The sequence below is a fragment of the Lissotriton helveticus genome, chromosome 9 (genome assembly GCF_964261635.1).
Source record: "Lissotriton helveticus chromosome 9, aLisHel1.1, whole genome shotgun sequence".
Lineage (NCBI taxonomy): Eukaryota > Metazoa > Chordata > Amphibia > Caudata > Salamandridae > Lissotriton > Lissotriton helveticus.
In genome coordinates this window covers 9725143-9749457 of record NC_136070.1, presented here as the reverse complement: position 1 = coordinate 9749457, position 24315 = coordinate 9725143, and the positions used below count along the sequence as shown (strand labels likewise).

The window sequence follows — 24315 nt, the reverse complement described above, 5'->3', positions numbered from 1 at the left end:
ATGTTCTTGTTTGCCAACTTGAAACTACCAGGGGCGTGCTGCTGCTTGGGCCCAGGGGAAGGCTTGCCTCCCTGGGCCCTGCCCAGCCCCTGGACGCCTGGTGGATTTTCCTTTGTTAGGAGCCTGCCTGCTCCATCTTTCTCTGATCCAGTTTTGACCACGACGAACCTCTGCCTGACTAGAAGGACCAAGAGAAGCTGAAGGACGGAAACCAGTCTGTATCCTGTAAGACTGGCCTGCAGTGGTGCCTTGCTGAGAACGGAGAGGAAAAGACCAGTGAGGACTTTGTAGACTTGTGCCTGAAACGATCTCCAAGGGCTTGATCGAGAGCTTGCCCCCTGAACGGAACCCCAGGACCATTGGGTTCTATCTGCTTGTGCCCCTCTGCTGTTGGACCTTAGTTCTTATTCCCTCGCCAGAGTTGTGACTCGGGTGCCTTCGCCCCCTCCCAGGTCATGACAGCTCGGAGCCTGGTCGCCCCGCCGTAAAAATCCCCGATCATCCCTGAGTCGCTCTCTGCTTCACCTCGCCGCTTAACGGAGCGCGTTGGGCGCCTCTCATCTTCTCCCGCCGGAATCTGCACGGAGCGCATTCCATAGCCTCTGATGGTCCGTACGTCGTAACGTACCCGACTGTCTCGCTTTGCCCTCCTGCATACCAAAATCCGTGCCGCTCCTCAAGAAAGGCCTCCCAGTACAGTGGTACCGGAAGCCTGGTGCTGCACCCGTCTGCCATAGAACGTGACGCCCCTCACAGATCCACGAGTACGACCCAGCGTGCTAAGAAGTAGTACGTCCCGCAGGCCTGAACGGCGCCTCGCCCCGTGAGCTGCATCGACCCTGGATCGCCGCAACCCTACACAGTCCTGCTCCCCCGCCTCGCTCCTCGAGGGGGACCGAGTCGGAGAGATCCTCTGGAGAACCGTTGGCCTCGTCCTGGGCCGGCCCTCACCAGTAGCCGCGCCTGAAACGCCTCGGACTTCCACGAGTAAGGTACACTTGAACTCCGTCCCGAGTTCATATCGGATCCAGGGTCCGCAACGTTCTTATTTCCCTGTCATCGTACCTTGCTGAACAACGAACATTTAAAGACTAAGCTTGCCTATTGTAATCTGGTGGCCTCAAATCGCTAAACGTTATTTGGTCTTGTGATAATCCTGCTTGAACTCTATCTTTTATATAAAGTATACGTATTTTTGATACCACCATACGACTGGTGTCCATTTGTGGTGGGTCAGTGGGTTTACTGTGTATGATAATGAATGCTTAACTTACTACCGCCCTGAAGATTAGCCTTGTCTGCTCGCGCCACACTACCTAGAGGGTGAGCAGGGGTTATTCGAAGGAGTAGTTCCCTTGCCCTGACTGGAAGTGAGGGTCCCTGCTTGTCACAAGTGCATACCTGTGCCAACCAGAGACCTCCGGTTCCAACACCTCCCAACGTCAACGACACCCTCCTGTACTTGGATAAGGCAGACCAGTTCAGGTACTCCCCCATGAAGGAGGCGCTCATTAAAAAGTTTGGCCTCAACCCTGAGAGGTATCGCCAAAGGTTTCGTGGCAGCCATAAGCTGTCCACGCAGAATTGCGTGGATTTCTTTGACTATGCCTGTAAGGCTCTGGATGGTTGGGTGCGTGGCAGCGAGGTGCATGATTATGAGGGCCTGTACAATCTTTTTTTGAGAGAGCACCTCTTGGATAAATGTTTTCCGGAGCTGCACCAACATCTGGTGGACCGCAAGCAAACTGATCCCCGTGAGCTTGCAGAGGAGGCGGATACCTGGGTCAGTACCCGGGTGTCACACAAGGCAACCCCCGAGGTAGATGGTCCGAAAGGCGGACAGGGCATCCTCCAGAAGAAAGAGGGGGGAGTTAAAAAGAAGGAGTTCTCACGAGGCCCACAAACTAGACAGTTTGGGAGAGGAGTAGGTACCCCACCTCAGTCCAGTTCCACGAAGCCCACTTACCTTGACAAGAGTCAGCAGCCAAAAGTGGTCCGGTGCAATGAATGCGGGGAGGTTGGACACTACAAGGGAGATGCCCAGTGTCGCAAACGACCCCCAGCCCCCACAGGTGGCAAGAGTCCCGGGGTGGCTAGTGTAGCGCTTGGGATGGAGCTGCCCCTAGATAGGGAAGGGGAGTGGACAGGCCTGACCCTGGTTTCACTTGGGGATAGAGAGATGGGCCCAGTGACGCCCTTACCATCGAATACTGCTAAGTCCAGGCTTGATTATTCCAACTCTCTTTACGTAGGCATTCCTGCGTATCAGCTAAACCGCCTACAATTGGTGCAGAATCAGGCCGCACGTTTAATCATCCATCAACCTAGACACCACCATGTCCGCCCCCTGCTTAAAGCTCTTCACTGGCTTCCGGTGGCCAAGCGCTGCAAATTTAAATTAGGCTGTATCACCTTTAAGGCATTGGCAGGCCAAGGCCCGGTGTTTATCTCCTCTCTTCTTCATCACTACCTCCCGTCACGTAATCTTCGTTCCTCTCACTTGGCTCTGCTCACTACCCCTACCTTCAAACGCAAAAAACATAGTGGCCTCAGATTCTCGGTTCTTGCCCCTTCCCACTGGAACACACTCCCCCTGGAGCTGAGAGTTACCAACTCCTACGCTCGCTTCAGGTCACTCCTGAAAACCTTCTTGTTCCATAAAGCTTATGATTAAATATTGTTTGTGTTACCCCATCGCTGAACTGTCTACACCTCCCCCGCTCACAGCGCCATGAAACCGTCTGGTGTAAGCACGCTTAATAAATGTTTTTAACATAACATAACATAACAAGTACCAGCAGAGGGTGAAGGTCAATGGGGAGGAGGTGGACGCTCTGAGGGACACAGGTGCCAGCATGACAACCGTAGTGAGGCGGCTGGTGTCCCCTGAGCAGGAAGTACCTGATGTGTTTCATCCGGCCTTGTTGGCTGACGGCAGTCGGAGCTACTATCCCGTGGCTCAGGTTCCCTTTGAGTGGGGAGGAGTTAAAGGCCCGTTGAGAGTTGCGATAAGCTCTGCCTTGCCTGTGGACTGTCTGCTGGGTAACGACCTAGAACATACCGCCTGAAAGGAAGTGGAGTTTAAGGCCCACACTGAGAGGCTGGGATTACCAGGGTGGACTTGCGTGGTCACGCGGTCCATGGCTGACTGGCAAGGAACTCAACCCGGGTTGGAGCCTGAGACAACGGCCCAACCCAATGCTGGTCCTGAGAAGGTGGTGGTAGACACACCCCGTGTGATGGAAGGGGAGCCCGCAGAGGTACCCCCGGAGTCCGCGGAGGTGGAGGTTGTTCCCGTGGGGGACTTGCCGACCCTTGCCGAGTGGCATGTGGAAGGAGGGCCTACCCGGGAGGAATTCCGTAGGGCACAAAAGGAGTGCCCCAAGCTTGAAGGCATGCGGCGACAGGCCGAAGCCCAAGCGATTCATCAGGAGACCGGCAGTTTCCACGTGTACTGGGAGGATGGCCTCCTTTACAGTGAGCCTAAGGTTCCGGTGCATGGATCCTCGAGGGCCTTAGTGGTCCCCCAATGCTACCGGGCCTTCTTATTGGAACTGGCGCATGAAATTCCTTTGGCTGGACACCTGGGCCAGGACAAGACCTTTGCAGGGCTAGTCCCACATTTTTATTGGCCAAGGATGAGAGTTGCCTCTGACACCTACTGCAAGACCTGCAAGACTTGCCAGGCAAGTGGCTAGACGGGGACCAAGGTGAAGGCCCCTTTGGAACCGCTCCCGGTGGTCGAGACCCCTTTTGAGTGGGTCGGAATCGACATTGTTGGGCCGTTGGACCCTCCGACCTCTGCGGGACACCGGTTCATCTTGGTGTTAGTGGACCACGCCACTCGGTACCCAGAGGCTATTCCTCTGAGGACCGTCACTGCACCTGTGGTGGCGCGGGCCCTGATGGGGATATTTACCAGAGTGGGATTCCCCAAGGTCGTGGTGTTGGACAGGGGCAAAAACTTCATGTCGGCCTACATGCAGGCCATGTGGAAGGAGTGCGGAGTGACCTATCGGTTCTCCACTCCTTACCACCCCAAGACTAATGGGCTTGTAGAGCGCTTCAATAAGACCTTGAAGGGGATGATCCGGAGCCTGCCAGAGGACTTGAGGCGGAAATGGGACATCCTCCTCCCTTGTCTGCTGTTCTCGTACCGTGAGGTGCCACAGAAGGGAGTCGGATTCAGCCCCTTCGAACTGCTCTATGGCCATCCCGTTAGGGGGCCCCTCAGCCTTGTCACCGCGGGGTGGGAGAAGACTTCGCAGAGGCTTCCACGTGATGTCGTCAGCTACATGCTGGCATTCCGCAGCCAGATGGCCAAGCTGTGGAAGGAAGCCTCAGACAACTTGGAGGCTAGCCAGACCGTCATGAAGGAGTGGAGTTGGACGCTGGACAGAAGGTGTGGGTCATGGAGCCTGGGGAGCTTAGTGCCCTCCAGGACCGGTGGACTGGTCCGTACGAGATTGTGAATCGTCGAGGCCAGACGACCTACGTCGTTGACTTGAAGACCCCCCATCAGCCCCATCGGGTGCTCCACGTCAACCGCCTGAAGCCTCACCATGAGCGATCGGAGCTTGCTCTCCTCATGGTGACGGATGGGAGCGAGGAGGAGGAGAGTGAGCCTCTTCCTGACCTTCTGGCGGCCCAGGAGAAGGATTGTTCAGTGGAGGGAGTTGTTCTCTCCCCATCCTTGACCCCAGAGCAACAGAGGGACTGCCGCCAGGTATTGGCACAGCACGCCTCGTTGTTCTCCCTCACGCCTGAAATTACACATCTGTGTACCCATGATGTGGACACAGGGGACAGTCCGCCAGTAAAAACTAAGTCTTACCAGCTGTCTGAGAAAGTGAAGAACAGTATCCAGGGTGAGGTGGCCAAAATGCTGGAGCTGGGGGTGATCGAACCCTCCAGCAGCCCGTGGGCTAGTCCGGTCGTGCTGGTGCCGAAAGCTCCCCCACGGGGCACCACACCAGAACTTCGGTTCTGTGTGGACTATCAGGGATTGAACTCTGTCACCAAGACAGATGCTCACCCGATCCCACGGGCAGACGAGCTGATTGACCGGCTGGGAGCAGCCAAGTACCTCAGCACCCTCGACTTGACATCAGGGTACGGGCAGATTGCCATGGCAGATGGAGCGAAGGAGAAGACAGCGTTCTCCACCCCCGAGGGCCGCTTCCAATTCAGAGTGATGCCCTTCGGGCTCAAGAATGCTCCGGCCACTTTCCAGCAGTTGGTGAACCAGGTGCTATCTGGCCTGGAGTCCTTCTCAGCGGCGAACCTGGATGACATAGCTGTCTTCAGTAGCACCTGGGAGGACCATCTGCAGCATCTCCAGGAGGTGCTGCAGACTTTGCAACGTGCTGGCCTCACCATCAAGGCTAGCAAGTGCCAGATTGGAAAGTGATCTGTCGTCTACCTGGGACACATGGTGGGCAGGGGTAAGGTGCAACCCCTCCAGGCCAAAATCGAGACCATCATGGCCTGGGAGCCCCCCAGACTGAGGTCCGAGCCTTCCTCGGCCTCACTGGATACTACTGCAGGTTCGTCAAGGGATATGGTACCATCGTAGCCCCCTTGACTGAGCTGACATCCAAAAAGCAGCCACGCAAGGTGATCTGGGCGGCTGCTTGCCAAGAGGCATTTGAAACTCTGAAGCGCGCGATGTGCACCGCTCCGGTGCTGGCCACTCCTGACTTCCAGAAATAATTCATCGTGCAGACAGATGCCTCAGACCAACCTGTGGCCTCTATCTGCAGAAGACTCCTCCCTCGGGAACGGCGATGGAGTACCATCGAGCGAGAAGCCTTCGCTGTGGTCTGGGCTTTGAAGAAGTTGAGGCCATACCTCTTTGGCTCTCACTTCCTGATTCAAACCGACCACCGACCCCTTCGCTGGCTCATGCAAATGAGAGGCGAAAACCCCAATTTGCTAAGGTGGTCCATTTCCCCACAGGGGATGGACTTTCGGGTGGAACATCGACCCGGAGTTGACCACGCCAATGCTGACGGTCTCTCCCGGTTTTTCCGCCTTAGTGACGAGAACTCCCTAGAGGTTGGGTAGCTCTCCCCACTTTCAGCTCGGGGGGACGCATGTTAGACATGTCAGCCCTAGGGTGGTCTCTCCCTATTTTTCTGCCCTTGCCTCATTTTTTCCACCTACTTTTTGTTGGCCTTAGGTCTCTGGGCACCTTCCCATTGTTTCCCAATGTTAAGGTGCAGGTGCTCTCTTCCCCTAAGAGGGCTGCCACTGACCCCTGCTACTGCAGCCTGGTCTTTTTAGGCGCACTCTAGTAGCCAGGAGCTGGCTGGAACCCTTAAACAATGTAGCAATACCAGCCTGCCCATAGCTAGAATGAGGGAAGCTCCTGGAACCTTCCAGAACAGGGGAGGTGACACCAACTGCCACTGCCAACTGCCAACTGTCGCTATATAAGGAAAGGGACGGAAACTTTCCTGAGAGAGCAGAACAGAGGAGTTGGGGCACCACTGACCTGGGGGAACCTACGCAGGAGATTTAAACGGTAGGGCCTAGTCAGGGGCCTATGCCACTGGGACTGACAGGGCTTAGGTGCTGCCTTCCAATTAGAGTGAGGAACCCTGAGCTAGCCCACTGATCTGGCCCGGCAGGAGGGGAACCCAGGGACCATCTGAAGTGACCTGCTGTCAAGCCTTCAATCCCCCCCTTCAAGAAACCAAGGAAACTGTTTCCACAGAAGGGCGCTAGAACCAACAAGCGCCGATAAGAAACTCCCCCTGTCTGAACTGCCTGGATTGCTGTGCCCCTGAGGTGCTTTACTCCCTCCGTGTGGCCTGACCTGCCCCCTAGCACTCTCCTGCTGAATCCTTGAAGAGCGCTGTGTTCCCAGTGATATTGCCAGAACGGTCGAGCTGAACCCCCCCTCGAGCGCTGGAACGCCCAGGCTCTGTGGTACTCACCGCCACCACCGCGGACCCTCTGTGTGCCCCCAGAGCGCTGCCTGCTGCATCCAGGCGCTGTGTTGGTTGCCCCCTGAGAAGCGCTGCAGTTTGCGCTGCCTGCTGCCTCTGGTTCCGCAGACGCCATCGCGGCTGGGCATCGGGATGAGGTCCGCCCCCTCCACGTAGTGTCATCGTTGCGGCGGCCCCCGGTGCCAGAAGAGGGCCGCCGGAGTTCACAGTGGGCCGCGCTGGGCTCCTAAGCCTGTTCCCGTGTCATGTGACGGGGCCGCGACTTGGGCTCTGCCCCCTCCGGCGCGGTGCCTGGAGTGAGCCTTGGTCGTCCGTCCAGCAGGCCGCTCTGATATCGGCAGCTGCGGGCACGTCTACCCCGAGGCTGTGCCAGAGTGCGGCGTGGGGGCTCCGTGAGCCTCTTCGCCCGCACCAAGCCAGGTGAGGACCTCCGGAGAGCGGGAGCTCTCCCCCCGGCAGCAATCACCGCAAGGGGCCCGGAACAGCCCGAACACCGCAGGTAAAGCACCGGGGGGAGGGGAAGGGCGGAGAACTCGTAGAGACGCGGGACCACCTTAGAGCGAGAGGGAGGCCCCAAAACTGCCCCTCCCCTCGGGTAGACTGTGGCTGGGCCCTGTTGGCGCTAATTGGCCCCTAAAAGACACCGTGGGGCCTCCAGTGACAAAACGTTAACCCCTGCCTAGGGTGTAGTTGAATACCAGCCTGGCCCATGTTGGAAATAATGAAATACTGAGTGCTGAGTAAGAGAATGGTGTTACTTTTCCAATGAAAGGGCAGATTCCTAATTGGGGAACTGTTTAAATTTTACCTCAAGGAAGGCTAGCCTGGTTCAAGGAAGAGTTTACCCGTGCCTAATTAATTGTGGCCCAATCTTTAATGAGATGTTGCCTGGCCTTCAGTGAAATGTATGACTCCTGCATAGTGAAGTGTTATATGCCAACTGCAGTGTTCCCCTAAGCACTACTCCAGGAAATGTTTAATGCTGAGTAACGTAACGTTTATTCTTAAATAGGAGGGTTGCTGACATGAAGAAATGGTTTTTGATGCATGATGCAATGTAATGTGAATGTCTTTTTACAGAACTCCTTGCAGGTGCTGATCAGGAGCAAGGTTGTTGCCAAGCCCCCAGTTATCTAATATTTAATATTTATTCATTTAAGTACTTATTGCCGAGTGATGAACCACATGTGCTTTTAAGAGAAACTCATAAGTTATTGCTACTGTGAATTTTTGATTGCCCTGATTCTGATCTTATATAAAAGCTTAATAATTTGAATCAAACGAAACTGGTGTGGTCTAAGTCCTTGCGTGCACTTATTGTCTCAGTGGATGCGTGTGCTGTGTAGTCACTTAACACCTGAGATTTCGGGTGCCTACCTGCTTGGACCAGGCTACCCCTGGGGAACTGGCGATCCCAGTTCCTATACTTATCATGAGCAGATGCACCGCCAATCTTATCTCAACAACACTTTTATTCAGATGCTGCACCACACCCACAATGCTACGAACATCACCAACTGTTGGGTATGTGGGATGATACCTGCGCATCAAAAGAAAGGAGGAACACCTTTTATACCTCTTCCTTTCTCGCATAATGGCTCCTGCCGAGCCGGGTATACACTTTTATTTTCATCTAGAACATGTACAGTGGGTGGACTTCTTTTCCGCCTTAATAAAGTATGTTACCAGGACAAAGATGGGTACCCCCAAGCTAATGGAACTAAATGGGAATGGGAAGAGTACCAACCAGACAATATTTCAACGCCATATGTCTTCACCAACATAAGAGACTCTGCTGAAAATGAACAATTTGTTATTTCCGTTACAAAGACTAAAGCAGATTTATGTGTGTAAAGTACTGGACGAATTCCAGTAGGAATAAGTAATTGTATTGTGATTCTGAACATTGATGGTGTAAATAACTGTACTTTTATAGCTTCGCATAATTCTTATTTTGTATGTGGCAAATATGGATATTATCGGCTACCAGTTGGGTGGTCAGGTGTGTGTTATGTATCGTTTTTATTACCACCTGTATTCCTGGCACCTGCATCGTACCATCGAGATTTTAAACTGTTTAATGACATTACCAAAAATAGATATAAGAGGACACTAAGTACAGATGATGTAGATCAGACAGATACTAGTCTACAGCAATATGTGGATTTTATTCTGGGACTGTTTTTCTTTGTGGGTGCGGCATTAAATAGCAGGAAAGTGCGACGATTGACTAGGGTTGTGGAAGCTATTACTAATCAAGCAGCTATTGCACTTGGAAACATTACTGGGGAACTGCAGATTGCTAGAATTTTCGCACTTCAGAATCGCATGGTGTTAGATGTGATGTTAGCTGATAGAGGTGGTGCATATCGCATCATTGGAAGTAGTTGTTGTGTCTTTATCCCTGACCACTCACCGTCAGTATATAATGCGATAAGTAAGTTACACAAGATTGCTGCAGAAATCCATACAGAAAATGGTACCTGGACTTTTGCCGGGTGGTTTTGGACTTTGGTTTCTGTTTGGTGCTGGAAACTACTGACTATCCTATGTATAATAATTGCAATAATTTTCACATGCTGTATGTGTATTCATTGTGGTCCAATGCTTTGTTCCATGTGTATTACTGCTTGTATACCAGCCAAGAAAGATATTGCAGAAATGAAAGTTCAAAATATTCTAGACAAAGAGGTAGCTGAAATGATGAAAATAGATATACAGGACGAATACTTAGACTATCCCAGAAAGCCGAATGTCTTCAGCTAATGCTGAAAGGGTCGTCTGTTGTAATTTGGCAGCGGCTAGATTAAGCATTAGCAGAAGACATGCTGTATTCAGCAACTATTGTAACATCGTGTAGACTCCATTTTGTATTTGTGGCAGCCATTTTGTCTGCCACATGTTGCCATGTGCTCACCATGTGCTTTGTCCTACCTCCTTGTTAACTGTGCCTGAAATCTGCCCAGCAACAGGCTATATTTAATATACCCCACTTCTAGCATGCCCAGGCATGCCAAGTACGGTCTTCAGCTATTACCAATTAGTTCCAGATAGGAATGGGTTTACTAGTTTCTGAAAACGGTTAACTGTTTTGTACCGCCTTCTTTTGAGCCCCTGCGTGGGTATAAAAGGACCATGCTTTCTTTGTTTGGGGGGATACTTCATAAAATACTGAAGGGTGTTGTTTGGACCGTAGTACCCCCTCATGAGGTGTAATAAATATTGTTTTTCTATTTCCAGTTTCTGTGCCAACTTCTTCCTAAAGGTCTGAGGACTTTGTGCAGAGAAGGGCGAACCCCTTGCACTGGTAGGCTTTGCTGAGGCTCATCACTACACTCTGACAGCGCAGAGATCTCTGGGACTGAAGGTCCCTTCCAGGAATACAGAGATGCCCCGAAACACTACAGCAGTAGTCCTCTTCTACTATTACCTGTACTCCCAGGTATATACAGTTTCCTTCTGATACAACAGCATTTATCACCACCACAAGTTTATCACTACCAAAGCCATGCACAGAATCCTAAATCTATGTAAAATGCATTCTCTTACCAGAGGTCCCCTTTTGCATAGTCAAAGTTGCAATTAACTCATTTGTTATCAGGAATTTGGGAAACTGCATTAGTAGATCTGTGACCCTTCCATACCACTTACTCACCGCTAGAGCACTATGCCCTCTGCCCTGAACACCCAAGGCTGGTTTCAGAAAGATTGATGTATATATATATTGTAGTACCTCTAGCTTACTCATGAATTTCACGAGTAAAGCAGGATCACCCTCGGCATTCTCCTGGAATTAAGGAGTGCAACAAGTGTAATCACATCGACATCTTTGTGAAACGGGCACCTCTACCTTCACACTATTCCCGAGCTGACTGGCTCTTCGTTAAGAAGAGTGCCCCCCCTCCACAAACTACTTGCAATAGTCATCAAAGCCTTTTATAGTAATCCCAAAATGTTCTTTCTGATGCCAAATATATCTCTTCCTGAAACTTAATATTAGCTGATCATTGCTTCTTAACCGCACATAGACGCCACCCCTGCACCTCTAGGTCCAGTCCTTCTGAGACCAAAGCACTGGAACACTCTTCCACTGGCCATTGGTCCAGCCCAACAGGACAGGAGTTCAAAGGTCATGTGCTTAACTGTTTATGCACCCAGGCTTGAAGTGTGCTGTGTCCCTCCAGCTCTCAGACGCGATAGTATGTTAGAACAGACATTGAAACCGGTCCCTATACTCATGCCCTTGACTTCCATGGGATTTCTGAACAATAAATGTAATAAAGTTTTAGGTAGTCCATGTCAGTGATTCAGTTCTGGTTTATGTTTCACACCTTGTCCTGAATCTTGTACTCCATTAGTGTTAGCTATTTCCTAAGCCGTGTTCAGGTGTTTATGACAGCCGCGGCACAGAGCTCTGGACTTGAGATTAATACAGTGTGAGTTTCTCAAAAGGCCTGGCAATGGGAGGTTCGGAATACATGGTCAACCAATCCCTGGCTCTTCTCCACAAAAACAACCTTAACAAAGCCAACAGTCGTATCTAGTTTAGGTGTTCTTATGCTGTTGGGTTATTATATGGGATAAAATAACAGAAATATCAGAGAGAAACCAAAATACTTGTTAGGTGGCACACACACACACAGAAAAGTCACGGCTATACCTGCAAAGGTCACGCCCCATGCAGAGATCCCCCCAGCTTTTATCTCATTTGAGCTCTGCATGCAGTTCTTCCTAAGAGTACAGCTATGCCATTTGTGCCCATGTACCTCTAGCAAGCAGTCCCGTTCCACTGACCTGTTAACATGTTTCGGGTTCTACGGCACTCACATATCTATGGCCTTGTAGATTTTTGTTCCACTCCACCTGTTTTCACTCCCATGTACTAAGTGTATTCTTTTTGTAATGTACAACACTGTTTTTAAACATGTTAATTGCGGCTGCATTTAAATAAACGCATATTTTGTTTAATTTCATAAATAAATGCTTATTTTATCTCAACATTCTTCTCTAGTGCTCTAAGGCACAGTGTATGAGCACGCTGTACAATTATACAACATGATGCACAGCTTTTTACTGGGCCCTGTTAATAAGTAACCATATTAAATAATTGATAACGATGATGAATCATCCGTGAGGGTTACCTGGTTCGGTGCCGCCTGATCTATTTAAGGTGACACACTGGTCCTCGTTGCCTGAACAGGGAATGCTCCTTGTAGGTGTGCATTCATCAGAGGAGTTGTCCGTGAAGCAAGCTGGACACGTGAATCCGTTTGCCGTCCCGTTTCTAGGACGCTCTAAAGGAACAAGGAAAATACATCTCAGGGGTTTTTCCACTACATTTGAGGAATAAAACAAATCACAAAGGTGTTCATGTCCAAAAGAACGGTGGTAGGTAGGAACTCCTCCACCCACCACTATGTGTAGATAGTTGTTGTATATAGGTCCTGATGAAATGCAGAGTATCTTTCTTGAACACATTGCGTGAAACATGTCGACCAACCTTTGAGAGTTGAGCATTGCTCCGCTGGACCACTGAGCCAGTGAACAGCCACTCCTTTCTAGTTTTTAACAAGATGGATGAACATCCCATTAAACTGATTTTTGGATGATCAACCTTTTTTAATATCACCCACTCACGTCACATCTACATTTCACCTAGGGCCCTCACACCCACCACACCATACGGCAGGAACAGGAGATCTCTGCTAAAGACCCCCTTTATGGGTGCTCGTCGGGTATTGCACAGCCAACCCGACGAGGAGCCAGCCCATATGATGAAGCATGACAGCTAGCTTGCTTGGTGTGAAGACTCTAGTTCCTACATGGAGGATCCCCCTCCTTCGGCCTCCCCACTGATTGTTCATTCCCTTGGGGAACAGTGTACCCTTCTTACTAGACAAAACACCCATCTCTCTCCAGCAGGTACTTTAATCAATAGAGTAATCTCAACATGTTTATTGTTGCCTGAAAACTGCTGAATACACAAGAAACTTGCAGTGCTTTTAAAACCGGCCCCCGCTAAGAAAACCGCCCCCCACCCTTCCATATTCAAGGGGAAGCAACTGATGCCCGAGAGGGCCTGTCCAGCCTTGCATCCTCCATATTCTCCATCCTGCTGGGCCTTGTGCAGGTCATCCCATTATTAGGACACCCTCTATTTATTTAAGAGGAATTCAGCTCTTTCTTTCATAGAGGAAGTCAGCTTCTCTACTCCTCACAGGTCACACCAGCCAAGCATATTCTAAGAGTACACATTTTGTCCCCAACCAGGGTAGGAAAATAGCAACCCTCCAGAATTTTGTTTCAAAGTAATGCACTTGTTATGAGCTGGTGCACAGATGTCCAGATGAGAGGCCCTCTAGAGATTGTATCCCTCATTAGTGGTTTGGTGGTCAGGACAAGAAGTCTGACACCATCCAGTGCTTCTTTATTTTAATAGGCCAGCCTCTTTTTAGTCAGGGTGAAGTATGTATCATTATTGTGTCCGGCCTCCACAGGCTTCTCCGGTGACCACAGAACAACTGCCTCTTCTGTGCTATAGGTTCAGGGAATGCTTTCTCACTGGAGGTATTCCATATTTGTAACCATTATGAATCCACTATTGGGCTTGAGCTAGTACATTCTGGTGGAGTTTTCATAAATTCTACTTTGCCGGGACTTTCAACGTACAGCAATGGCTTACATTCTGGTAGGATCTACTGCTAGCATTTCTCTTCCTTCACCATATATGAAGGCACCTAAGACAGTGCTCCTGTCATACCTAGACCCGCCAAGGCACTTCCACATCACTTGGTGGGAACACACTCCAAGTGGTTTCTTGTGGAAGCTTGTGCTATGGTTACCACCACCTCCACTTTTAAGACCCTTGCCCAGCAGGCATTCCAAGCCTAAACCTTATTTTAGGGCAAGAGTAGCTGGCCTGGACTCACCATTCATCTTCAGCTAGACATTGCTGATAGCCTCATTAGTTGCAATGATTATGTGTCAAGGGATTGTGAGGAAATTCTTTGACTGGCCTACTGTTTCTGAAAAAGACACAGTTGGACAGGGAGTGGGGGTGTTACAAGTGAACCAACCAAATGCCGTTTACAAACGCCGGCTCCTGGGGTTCCTGGCTGTTGGTTGGGGTTTGAGGTTTGGGACCTGTCCTCCTATCCAAGCCATCCACAGCCAGCTCTACTAGCTCAGAGGGGATTCTAGAATAACTCCGATAAAAGTGCTGGACTGCAGTCTATACAGGTGGGGGAATATTTGGGACATTACGCTTCAAGTGACCCAGTGCCCCACAGCAATGACGCTTTCCCTATTGAGCTGATGTGCCTCCTTCCTTCCTCCGCACTCACATTTTTGTGAAACTTAAAAAAGGGAATTACTGTTTTCATTCTTTTTTTATAAATCTTTTTATTAAGCAGACAAACAAAGGACCTGCAGTGGGTCCATTAGCAAAGACGTTTCATAAACTTTCAAGGTTGTCTGTCTTACTGTTTTCATTCTTGACATTTTGGCCTTTTGCCCCATGTTCTTGTGACCAAGGTTGCTTCTTCTGGCCTTCCTCTTCACAACTCAATTATTTGAATGTTCTGTAAATAATGTTATGCCACTGCTTTGTCAATCAATCATGACAAAGGTTTTCTGAGCAGACGTAGCAAAATTGATTTATGCACATCAAATTGAGCAATCCATGGAAGATTGTCAGTTTCTTTCCCTTCACATACTGCCCAAACTTTAAAAATTCCATTTTGCAACGCTCTTGCACATCGCACTTTGAACGGACCCTTACTCCTGCTGGGCACCCTGCACTTTTCCCTTGCTCCCTGGAGGACGAAATAACTTCACAGAGCCGGTCCCGCAACACAGGGCATGCGCTGGGCCAAGACCGGGCCAAGACCGGGCCAAGACGGGCCCGTCTCAGCCCATCAGAGACCGAAGTAGGCCGGGCTGGGCCATCCCTCCTGAAAAGTACTGTATGAACAAATTGCCATTAATATGATTTCATATTATATTTATCTTATCAAATTGAGCGGAAAGGATTAAGATGGGCAAAAGGAAGGCGGGTGCTACTCCCTCGGTTATCAGAGGTGGGCAACAGTCCCTGATGAATGCTCTGACAGGGGCTATGGGGGCAATCGAGGAACAAATTAACTCAGTCGAGGAGTCCTTGACGCAAGGAAGGGTGGGCACACGGTGGCTATAACTAACCGCAGAGTCCATCCACCTACTGTCCCCTCCAATGGTACGCGGGAGGGAACAGTAGCCCAGGCTCCCCAAAATGGGTGTGCGCAAGAGTCCTCAGGGCGTATATATGTTAGCGATCCGGAATGTGACCCACAGCCACCATCTACACCTCCCAGAGACTCCGAGGCTCTGGAGGAACCCAAAATTCAACTATTAAAAGTAAGAAAGTTTTGACCAACACAAGCAAACAGGGTAAGACGGATGAAGGCAGGAGGTCTGTGTCCTCTGCGGTATCTTCAACTAACCCGCTAATAGTAAAGTAAAGTAAAGTCCACATTTGTAAAGCGCACAATCACCCGTAAGGGTCTCTAGGCGCTGGGGGCCGTTGGGAAGATTAAGCGAGCTATTGCCCAGAGTCACATGGTGCTGGGCTAACCTGCCGCCGGAGCCGGGGATCGAACCGTGGTCCCCAGATTCCAGCGTCAGTCGCCCTGGCTGCGGCGCCACACCTCTTCTAGTGGGCCAGTCGGACAAACTCTGTAAAATTATTAGGAAAATAGATGATTTGCATAATTATATTGTCGACGCATTGACTAAATTAACAGATAGAGTGGGGGCTAGCAAAGGTTTTTTGAATGGCGATGACAGGGTTATCAATAGCACCATTGACGCAAAATCTCACATCATGCCCTGCTCCACAGTAGTTTTAAAATCACACAAGGATAACCCACTCTTACAAATTGCCCCACAAGAAAGCTTGGCTTTAGGCCCTACGGTTCATCGGGTTCCCCATGGTGCAGTTCTAGCTGCACCATCTTCTACTAGGTTGCCGGCAAAGTATGAGGCTGATGGATACTCAAGGGAAAAGGTCTTGAAAGGCTACAAGGTTGGCGGGTATCTGGCACGGCCACCGAATCCACGGCGACCATGTGCAATACATTTCTCCAACTACCCCCTCGAGTAACTCCCTCTACAGTAATTGTCGCTAATGTCCCAGGTCCACTTACATTAGTGTCTGAAGCCTGAGAGGCCTTGCATAATAAAACACTATTTTGGTAGGGCGGAAAAACTGGTCTAACAGAAGCTCTCTTTGCTAAATTTAAAACGGCCAGACGAGTCACTTGGGTAGGGAGAGACGGAAAACCCTACAGGGCGACTGTGTCGTATTGACCTTTAGTGACCCACACCTAGTACAGGCCATTTTATCAAGGGCAGGGAATTCATACGTTATACATACTGGTATCAATTAAGCATGGGCGGATTTTGCGGATCCACGATTCGCGGATTTAGCGGATCCACGGATCGTGGATCCGCAAAATCCGCCTATTTAGCGGATTCAGCGGATTTGCGGATTGGGGGCGGGGCTTCCTCGAGTGTGTGGGCGGGGCCAAACGGACGGGGCTTCCACGCGAGCGCACATGCCTCTTGTGTGTCTAAAAGGTCAGAGACCGATCAGAGCAGCATCGATGGGATATTTGGGAAGAAGGCACATCTGCCCAGCCTCCCGACGCTCACGATTTTTTTTGGGCTGATGAATGAGTCACTGCATTTGCACTTCAACTAGTTCCAGCGACCAAGTGTGTGTTACTATGCAATCGCGCCGCAGTGCGCAGGGGTCCCTTTAGTGAAATGTCCATCATAGTGGGTAAATGGCGGGAAGACGGTGCACACCTCGAGTGTGTGGGCGGGGCCAAACGGACGGGGCGTCCATGCGAGCATGCCTCTTGTGTGTATAAAAGGGCAGAGACCGATCAGAGCAGCAGATTAATTTTTGGGCTGATCAATGAGTCACTGAATTAAAGCTTCAACTAGGGCACATGCTTTATTGATATCTGCAAGTGTTTCCTGTTGAGGTTTATTTTTTTGTGCCAGGACCGTCGTGCCCGAATGAACCCTGCCCTTCATATTTACTCAAGAAGACACCACCGTTGAAATAATTTACGATGGCGCCGGCAAGCTGCCAGCGCCATCCTGCAATAGTTACTTAATTAGCTTCAACAGGAAGCTCCAACTGTTAAAATAAAGCAGGCGCTCGAGCCCCTGCTGTATCTTATCTATTAGAGCTTCCTGTCGAAGCTAATTAAGTAACCATTTGAGGATGGCGCTGGCAGCTTGCCGGCGCCATCGTAAATTATGCAGGCTTGAACTTTTGACCGCAAAATCCGCTCCGATCGCGGATTGCGGATTCTCGGTAAATCCGCGAGAGTTCGCGGATCGCGGATTTACCGAAAATCCGCAAAATCCGCGATTGGAGCGGATTTTGCGCTCATGCTTAGTATCAATGTCTTACCTTTAGGGTCTTTTTACCAGCCACAAGCTGTTAAGCAGTATATAACCCAGGCTGGGGGTCCACATGCAAACCCCATTAGTCACTAGAATGTTCCGGTTTGTAACCGTTTTGACGTCTTACCTACACTCGAGGACATAGCTTGACCGAGTGTAGCAGGCGAATCAAGTGCACAAAATGGGAGAGGGGTTGGGCCAGCCCCCAATAACATTTTAGGTTGTTTTAGGGGCTCTTCTTTGGACCTGGTCATCGCACCAGGGCCCCGTGCCCCCATGGGACCTGTAATAACAGCTCTAGATTTAATAGGACACGATACACGTATCAATAAATTAAATAGCCATACTGATGGGGGTTGCCCCTCCGGGACCTGCAATAATAACTCCGGGCTTAATGGGACAGGATACTCATACTAAAGAAGCAAATAGCCACATTGATGGGGTTACACCAAAAGAGGGATTATACGAAAGGCGGACTGCCTGTAAAATACTTTTCTGGAATGTCGCAGGGTTGTCCTCAAAAGTATCTGATCCCCAGTGGTTAACTTTTGTCGAAGGTTCTCTATATTATGCTTACAAGAGACCTGGATGGTGAAGGAAAAACACATTAAATAGTACCGAACATTCCACAATGTAAATGTAAATGTAAATGTCAAGGTATTTGTAGAGCGCACTGCCACCAAGCGGTTTCCTGGCGCTATTATTCATACCGCTTAGGAACCCTTCCTGCCTTTCCCTGTGAAGTGTCCACTCCTGGGCACCCCCAGAGTGAAGCCAGGCATCCTAGCGCTGTTGGGGCCGGTGTGGAGGTTAAGCAAGCTATTGCCCAGAGTTTCAGCGTGGGGCCGATGATTAGAATAGGCACCGAGGCGAGAATTGTCAGGTCCGAGGAAATTGAGCCCAGGACCCGCCGAGGCGGGAATTGAACCCTGGTCCTGGGCCAGAACTCTGCATCAGGGTCTGCCGCTCTAACCATTGAGCCACACTCCTCCACAATCCAACAAATATTACGGACCACGAGAGAAACAAGGGTGGCATATGTATTTATGTATCCAATACTGTCGGGGTGAACAAGTTAAATCTTAACACCTTCCATGCTTGTGTTGCTTGTGACGGAACCACTCCGTCACGAGCCACGGACGCGCTGTGCTGGTGACGGAGTGGTTCCATCACAGCGCGGCCACCCGCTCACGCTGCAGGAATTCCGCACCTGCGCGGCCGTTCTATTAAGCGGGCGGGGCCGTGACGGAACCACTCCGTCACAAGCACAGCGCACCCGTGGCTCGTGACGGAGTGGTTCCATCACGAGCATGGCGGTGCCGCGCGGCTCCATTTCCCCCCAGCACCGCGGCAGAATTACCGCCGCGGCCAAGGGGTTAAAATTGAGACAGTTGATTATCAGATTTTACTATTATATGTAGATGAAAAGTATTGTGTTGCATTGTTAAATTTTTACAACATTATCCCCAAAGGGCAGATAATCTGTACTGATGAATTTACAGACTGCAAGATGACCTGTCCAGTGATATGTGTATTATTTGGAGAGGGGATTTTAACCATTTCTTGTGCCAACATATTAGGCAGGGTATCTGTGGCCTAAGATAGAGATGATGACCAGGCACACTTTTTACACATACCGACGGGGTCAGTTTGATCTGGGCTATGCTAAAGATATGTGTAAACCACTGTGCCCCTTAGGCCTACTTTTAATGGTAGAGGTTGCAACACTATTATTGACTTTGTCCTAACCTCGAATAGACATTCTAGTAAGGGCTGCAACTTTGTAACTCATTCTATTGCTATGAGCGACTTTGATTTGGGCAGCCCTGTTAGGGGCAAGAAGGAATTCGAGAACCCAATATGATTTTAATATTGATCTAACTAGAATTAATGGGTAAAATGTAAATGTGTTGGACTTGTAAAGCGCACAGCTGCCCGTAAGCGTCCCGGCACTGGAGACTGCTGGGGAACCCGTCCTGGCTTTCCCTGTGAGATGGTCCCTCCTGGGAGTTTCCAAGGTGAAACCAGGCATCCCCGGCGTTTGTGAGGGGCCGTTGTGGAGATGAGGCAAGCTTAATGCCCAGAGTTGCCGAGTGTGATCCCTGGTTAGAGTAGGCACCGAGGCGAGAATTGTCGAGTGCGCTGACCCTGGTCCACGACCCTGCCGCGTCGGGAATTGAACCCTGGTCCCGGGCCGTTCTCTGCTTCCGGGTCTGACGCCTCTAACCAGTGAGCCACACCACTCCAATCTTAGAGCTGGTCCAAAGTAGATCCAAATACATTTATTGAGCAACGAGTATATATGTGTAAAGAGGATTTTGCAGTATGTCTCAGCGAGGTTGCCGGGAATGAAGCTGTCTTAAATGCTTTCAATATTATTCGGGGGAGATTAAGAATTTATTAACAGTTAAATTAAAACAGAGACACCAAAAGGTGCAGGGCTGGTTTAACCAGGAATGTACTAAGGCTCATTTGAATCTACAGAAGGCGCGTCACAAAAAGAATAGAAGTCATGAGGAAATAAGACTGGCCAGGATTTTGTATAGGCGTGCTTTAAAAGCACGGAAGGAACAAATAAGGGTGGCTGCGTGGCAGGTTCTGCAAGATGCGTGCCTTCGGAGAGACAATAATAGCTTTTGGAAAGCAGTTAATGCGCCCTTTTTAGCCTCAAGCGATATACCATCTGTAAAAATTGCGATAAGTGAGTATAAATGGGTTCAACATTTCACTGCGCTATATAAGATGATAAACGGGCCCACATTGATTTAGACCCAGATTTCTCTGGTTAAGCCTCGAATGCACAAGGTACAACGTTTCCATTAGCTACATGCTTCTCCGTAGAGGAGCTCAACGGTGCAATTATTGAGAGTGCAGCTGGCAAAGCTCCGGGCCGGATGGAGTCCCTGTGGATTTGTATAAATCCAATACTCCTGTTTGGGCTCCATTATTAACAAATGTCTTAGGTAGTTGTTGCCGTCACGGCTTTATTTCCTCATGGTTTAATGCAATAGTAATCCTGATTTTTAAAAAGGGGGATAGAAATGAACCTACATTTTACCGCCCAATCTCCCTGAGGGATTCCCTCCTTAAAGTGGTAGGGCGGGTTCTTTTAAATAAGCTGTTGTATTCCGTATAGGTGCCCAAATCTAGGCTTTACTAAAACATGCCCTTCTATAGGCACAACTCACGTTGCCCTTATTTAGGCATAGATTTCCCAGACCTTATTTGGGCAAGAAACAGGTACTCCATGTAAAGGCATGGTCTTTCACCTACATCCGTTCACCTTTAAGTAACAACGAGCTCTTAGAAACAGACCCTTCTTGCTGGAAAACGTCCCCGGTACAGAACTATTGATTTCATTAAGACCTCATTCATATGCATGAACCCCTTTTACTTCCCCAGGGTTCATTCCTGACGTCTTTCTTTGCCAGACGTTACGTCCATACTAACCACATATTATGTTAATGCTGACTATGCATAACACCTTTGGGGTATAAATACGCCACCTTTTGCTCAGGCAAACTAGAGACCTCTACTCCAGAGGGGCATGTGACTCCCGTACGTACGCACTGAGGACTTAGAGGGACTGTGGGCATACCCAACCACAGCATAATATCCTATAGCTTACAGCACCTTCTCCAGCACACATTTCGAACGATCAGGATCACTGTGTGGCAAGATCTAATTACTGAACCCTTACTTGAAACGATAATCTCTATATGGTCACTTCATAGTCTTGTGTGTGATCAATACTGAAACTTTAATATCGAAAATTCCGTTTAATATCTCGAGTCTAACCATCAACAAGATGATAATTTTGGCTATTCAATCGCTATGTGAATTTCAAGAAGTTTGCTCGACTCTCAGATAATTTTTTGTTTTTTCTCAATTTTTTGATTTATTTCAATAGCGCAATTGATCTTTTGTTCAATATCAGCGCTTCAAACCAAGTTTATTCTATATAGAAATACATAGTTAATCCAACTTAAGCTGTGGAGTGAATTACGATGCATATTCAAATATGGCCCCTGCGTTTACATCAACCAAAAATGGCCACCGATCTTTGCTTCAGGCCGTACTCTCGCGAGATCTGATTTCTCGTTAGTTTGCAAATTGCTTTAAATAGCAGACGTTTCTCATAGAGTTATTAGCTGCTATTGCCAAAATACGCTGGCCGCCGTGGTCGCAGACAACGTTGCTGCCTCGCTATACATCTTGACAAGTAAGTGTCCGCCCGGTTCGCCTTAGTAACAAGTGCGCTTCATTCTGAGCCTTGCCCACAATATTTTTTCGCTGCCAGAAAGTGTTCTACAGCAGTAGAAACGAATGTCTCATAGTATGTAATGACTACTGCTGTTAGTTATATTAGATTAAATCGACCTTGCCGTGTATGCTTTCTTTGAATCGCGGTTACTCGAATATCTTACTGGTGGATAGTGACTACTGCGGACCATGCGTTTCACGCATTTTCGTGGCCATTTCCAAAATTTCCAAAATTTAAGCTGCAGAGAGAGTCATGACCCTCGTTTTAACCTTAAGCTGACACTATCATTAACTTTTTGAAATATTATAACCCCTAGCCTTATGATTTGGCTTGCCGTGATTAACCAATCTTGTCGGCTTGCTAGATAGATGTTATTTTTCCCAGTTTCAATCACTGCCTTTCACTGATGCAGCTGCTTTAGATTTTATGAAGCTGCGTTAGTTACTATGTATATAGATAAGCAACATTACTCTGATGTCCTGGACCAGCTCATTATTGACCAACAACCAGACATTTCATGTGATTTATCTATCTCTATCATAGATTGTGACGTCACATCAGCTACAACTGAAGAAATAAACCCCATGAAATTGAATGGTGACTGTCTCTCTTACAAATACATCTCAAGGTAATAATGACCGATCACATGATCAATTCTTTGCTAGCGTATCATTCTGTAACAGCACCCAGAACAAACTTTTTTGATTTATTTTTCAGTACTGTCTACATTTATGCTTCTGATTCCAATATTGACAGTGTCCCCACCTTCTGATTTACATCAGTCTATACCACTGACCTAAGTAGGAAGTGGACTCTACATGGTGTGGAGTAAGTGTGATTTATTCATAATTTCTTGTGTTTTCATACCAACTCTAAGATCGTTCTTGAGTCGCCACACCGACTTATTTTAGCTTTAGCCACGATCTGCCGACTGTGTTTACTAAACATGTCTATAACATAAACTGTTTTTTAACTTTATCCTTGTAATAATGGTCATGTATATCACTGATTTTATTGATCAAGATCAATGTAACCAGGTTATAATACCATGTTATTTTATTAAATTTTTTCAGAGGGTCATCACTTAGATGCATAAAGTCTATGTCCTGATGATGGTCTTATGAAATAATCTCGCAAAGACCGGAACGTCGACTCCTGAGTCCAATTCTGCACGTTAATCATCAACCACGATTGATTTTCATTTAATCTTGGAGCTGAAATCATTGTGTTGCTTTATTTCAGCTGTTTGGACCTTCTTTCTTATATATTATAGGAGTGTATGAAATACCCCTTGTATATTTGAAATGCATTTATTCTGTACCCTGTTAAATTAAATGTTTATTTCTTTGTCTTCAAAGAAAATAATAATCTTTTTGACTAAAAAACCTGGTTATTGTATTCATTTACTCTGTTAGTGTGGTAACATCTTCTTGTTTTAGCAATATGTTTATTCTCAGCCACTAATGTTTACTAGTGTGGGTTCTTAATTAATCAGAGTCCCCTTTGTGCTGCCATTAACAAACTGAACAAAGTCCCTTGCTGGCCCATTTTCTTAAATCTATTCCAGAGGGGCATGTGACTCCCGTACGGACGCACTGACCAGAGTGTAGCGGGGAGGAGGTAACGGATGTATCACCTATCGACCTCCAGCCTATCCTTAACCCCTCGCCACACAGAGACTATGTCGTCCTGCATGCAGAGACTCCAGCTCGCAGTGTTCTAACTTCCCTTGCGGGGTGTTAGAGTTCGAGACCTGGACAGAGATTCCACAATTCTCTCATTCTCCGGTATGGAGCTGACTAGAACTTAGAGGGACTGTGGGCATACCCAACCACAGCATAATATCCTATAGCTTACAGCACCTTCTCCTTACCACAAACCTACACCTAAGGTTAGGTACATTTGGGTAGAATTAGGTAGGAACGCATTACTGGAGTACTCGTGCTTTTACTCGTATTTTTAGCCATATGTTTTATGAACACAAATGTATTCATTGAACAATGATAGAGCTATACTATTTCTTTATGCTGGGAATACTGTGCATCTTATATCTCGCATACTGTGTTACGATTCTAACAGCTCATATCTCTTACACCAGAAAGACAACTGTTCAATAAATTCTTATTGAAACGCCCGTCTGTTACTTCCTGTGTAACTCTGAGAAACATAAGCATGCACGACTGACTGAGCAAAACGTTATCTTATTGTTTCCAGGATTCTGAGAGATCAGGGTTGTCATGTTATGTGGTTGCAAGAAACAACTCCCTTCTTGTCGCCAAGAAGATTCTAGTGGCCCTGTGAGCTAGATGGTACACGGTAACAAGGTTAGCATACCCGATAGGGGCTTATAGACTCAGTCCTACGCCAAACCTATAGTGTATGTTATCCAAACGCGCAGAACCTCTTTAGGGAAATAGGAACTACACAACAAAGCTGCAGATATGGGCAGACTAGTGTCCTTTCAAACCTGCAGTATGGGTTTCGATCAGGTCTGGGGACCATTGAGCAGGGATTAAACCTAAGAATGATAATAAGTAAATATACACAGGTGAAGGAGGGATGACTTTTTTTGGCATTCGTAGACCTTAGCGCTGCTTTTGACTGTGTGAGACACAAAATGTTATGGATTATACTGGAGGA

The 24315-nt window shown here is 48.3% G+C and overlaps 2 long non-coding RNA genes across 5 annotated transcripts in view; one reads left to right on the top strand and one right to left on the bottom strand.

Moving 5' to 3' along the window:
• The window catches only part of LOC144780855 (uncharacterized), an 800768-nt gene extending 777570 nt beyond the window's left edge, over positions 1–23198 (top strand). The window contains exons 10-13 of the long non-coding RNA XR_013600814.1: positions 10194–10395; positions 22219–22303; positions 22393–22503; positions 22749–23198. This is a non-coding gene — a long non-coding RNA (uncharacterized LOC144780855). The remainder of the gene's footprint in view (positions 1–10193; positions 10396–22218; positions 22304–22392; positions 22504–22748) is intronic.
• Positions 1–24315, bottom strand: part of LOC144780854 (uncharacterized) — a 502533-nt gene that overhangs the window by 67355 nt on the left and 410863 nt on the right. For all 4 annotated transcript variants that reach the window (XR_013600811.1, XR_013600812.1, XR_013600810.1 and 1 more), the window contains one exon: positions 12095–12247. This is a non-coding gene — a long non-coding RNA (uncharacterized LOC144780854). The remainder of the gene's footprint in view (positions 1–12094; positions 12248–24315) is intronic.